At 46.0% G+C, this 3,268-nt stretch overlaps 1 pseudogene; it reads right to left on the bottom strand.

Annotated features, from left to right (window-relative positions):
• Nucleotides 1-516: 516 nt before the first annotated feature.
• LOC113613691 (transcription initiation factor TFIID subunit 12 pseudogene) lies at nucleotides 517-1,099 on the bottom strand (annotated as a pseudogene).
• Between the last annotated feature and the right edge of the window lie 2,169 nt (nucleotides 1,100-3,268).

The following is a 3,268-nucleotide window of genomic DNA, read 5'->3' on the forward strand; positions in this document are numbered from 1 at the left end:
TACTCAGCCATAAAAAGAAACGAAATTGAGCTATTTGTAATGAGGTGGATAGACCTAGAGTCTGTAATACAGAGTGAAGTAAGTCAGAAAGAGAAAGACAAATACCGTATGCTAACACATATATATGGAATTTAAGGGAAAAAAATGTCATGAGGAACCTAGGGGCAAGACGTGAATAAAGACACAGACCTACTAGAGAACGGACTTGAGGATATGGGGAGGGGGAAGGGTGAGCTGTGACAAAGCGAGAGAGAGGCATGGACATATATACACTACCAAACGTAAGGTAGATAGCTAGTGGGAAGCAGCCACATAGCACAGGGAGATCAGCTCAGTGTTTTGTGACTGCCTGGAGGGGTGGGATAGGGAGGGTGGAGGGAGGGAGATGCAAGAGGGAAGAGATATGGGAACATATGTATATGTATAACTGATTCACTTTGTTATAAAGCAGAAACTAACACATCATTTTAAAGCAATTATACCCCAATAAAGATGTTAATATATATATATGCTTCTCTGTAAAGCATTAAAAAAAAAATCCAAGGATGAGATAACTGAGGTCTCAGCTCAAGTATCTCCAAATACATTGTTGTCCATTCCCTGACCTTTCCGTATGTTATTTCTTGGTTGTTTTCCAGATCAATGCCATTTCTCTGTGAGCTTCTGTGGTGCAAGCTTTTTTGTAGGGTTGGATTTCTTCAGAGCCAAACCCTGGGATCCACATGTTCCACTGGCGTTCTAGATGCAGCTGGACATCTTTCACCTCCAGGGTGCTGGACTTGCGATGCCGAGCAACCTGGTAGGCTGCTGTCACCACGCTCTCGATAAAATCATCAGCAATCTGCAGTAGCATCTCCTCCACATCTTCATCCAATTGCTCATCAGGATCCACTTCTCTTACTAAGTCTTGTCACTTCTTCTTGGTCAATACCTGATTGTTTTCAGGGCTGAGACACTCTACCATCCCAGTAGTGCCTGGGATCTTTACCACTGTAGGGCTATTGGCCATGGAGCCTTGTGGAGGGGTGCTAGCTGGTTCCGGTTTTAATGATGAGAAACTGGACAGGTTGACTGGGGCTGAGGGGCCAAACTGGTTCATAATCTAATGCCCTTTGGACTTCAGCTCATAGAGCTTATCGAGATCTTGTTTCGTTTTGGAGCTATGAGGACCAAGCCCAAAGGCAGCAGCGTCTATCTCCCCATGGTATGCAGAGACTGCCCCAGTGAAGCGCTCATCTCAGCGGGCAGTCCGACTGCTCGGCCCTCCCCAAGTAAGACATCCTTTTTTTTTTTTTTCTTTTGCAGTACGCGGGCCTCTCACTGTTGTGGCCTCTCTTGTTGCGGAGCACAGGCTCCGGACGCGCAGGCTCAGCAGCCATGGCTCACGGGCCCAGCCGCTCCGTGGCATGTGGGATCTTCCCGGACCGGGGCACGAACCCGTGTCCCCTGCATCGGTAGGAAGACTCTCAACTACTGCGCCACCAGGGAAACCCAAGACATCTTTTTAAGTGAAGAAAAGCAAGGAGCAGGAGAGTGTGAATAGGAAGCAACTATTCATGTTAAAAGAAGGAAGTCAGAGCTCTGTGAAGGTGCCCATGCATAAATACATCAACACACACACACACACACACACACACACACACACTTCGATATGCAGAGAATATCATCTCTGGAAGGATCCACAAGAAATTGCCATCAGAGATAGCCTCAGGGAAGGGGAACTGGAGTGCTGGTGGGCAGGGTTGGAAGGGAGAATAACTTTTCAATATATTTCCTGTTGTGCCATTTGAATTTGTGTTACCACGTCTTCACATTGCCTATTAAAAATAAAGAGTATTCCAAGGTCTGACTTTGGTTTAGAGTTCAAAAATGAAAACATTAAGATTTTATATTCCTTTTTTCCCTTTAGGCAAAAGCAGGGCCCTTCAATCTTTGTTACCTTTTGAACAAATAGGCTATAGTATTTTTAGACTTTCTCCCTGGAGTCCAAAGCTCACAGTGTTAAAGTAACCAGGGAAATAGAGAAGAGATGGAGTCCAGGTTCTGTGTCCTAAATGTTTTTCAGTCATGGAGAAACAAGCTTTTCTCCTAATACTGCTATTTATACCAGTAGGAGCATGCACTGAGGTAATTCCTTCTTTTCCGCTAGATTAAAGAAAGAGGGCCTGTTTTCTTTCTTTCTCTCTCTTTTGCAGAAGGATCTGTTGTTCTTTTGCTCAAAGTGAACATGCCGCGAGCGGGGGCTACTCTTCGTTGAGGTGTGCGCGCCTCTCACTACTGTGGCTTCTCTCGTGACGGAGCACAGCATCCAGGGGCGTGGGCTTCAGTAGTTGTGGCACATGGGCTCAGTAGTTGTGGCTCGTGGGCTCTAGAGAGCAGGCTCAGCAGTTGCGGTGCATGGGCCCAGTTGCTCGGCGGCATGTGGGATCTTCCTGGACCAGGGATCGAACCCGTGTCCCTTGCACTGGCACATGGACTCCCAACAACTGTGCCACCAGGGAAGTCCCTGGATAGTGGTATTTTTTTCTCCCCATCCCTCCACCTCCTCTGAGGTTCTTAATGGTGCCAGCCTGGGACTGTGGCTCTGAAACATCTAGCCTGAGTTCACTCCCAGATATGCGGAACTAGATCAGAAGAGTGAAATGAAGGACTAAGCCTAAGACTTTGTGGCTTGTGAATCCATTTGCTTAAGCTCCAGGCTCTCATCCCAAAGCTGTTCCTTAGGCACAGAACTTAACTAACTGGTGTCAGCTCCAAACAGACTCTAGCAGGTAACAAAATGGTCTAAGTAGAAATGGATTTGCGTGGCTCCTCTCTATCTCCTCTCCTCCTTTTTCTATCATCTCCTAATACTGTAGCGCTCCAAATGACGACAGTAGATGAAGTTCCACCGTGGCCTAGTTAGTGCTTTAAAGAGGGCTTAGAGAGGGTAAATACAGTTCAAGTTGAACACTTTCCCAAAAGATATGTAGTTTTGGGGAAGTTCATTTCCAACAGTTGTGTCAGAGATGATTTCCACTTAATATATGGGGAAGGAAACCAAGATTCAAGACTAGAAGGTCTATCTGTCAAGCTTAATAAGAAGGTGACAGCAGGACAGCCCCTTACACACTCTATCTTTGTCAGCACCACACCTCAGGCATCATTGTACACAATGAATGTTAGGATTTCAGATCAAGAGAGTGGTAAGATTTCCTTGTCTCCAGATCACTAGTTCTCAAATCAGCCTTCATGTCCATTTCATATGCTTGATCCCTTCCCCTAGAAA

The sequence above is a fragment of the Aethalodelphis obliquidens genome, unplaced genomic scaffold, assembly GCF_003676395.1.
Source record: "Aethalodelphis obliquidens isolate GAN/ISIS:26980383/991018 unplaced genomic scaffold, ASM367639v1 scaffold4, whole genome shotgun sequence".
NCBI classification, from domain to species: Eukaryota; Metazoa; Chordata; class Mammalia; order Artiodactyla; family Delphinidae; genus Aethalodelphis; species Aethalodelphis obliquidens.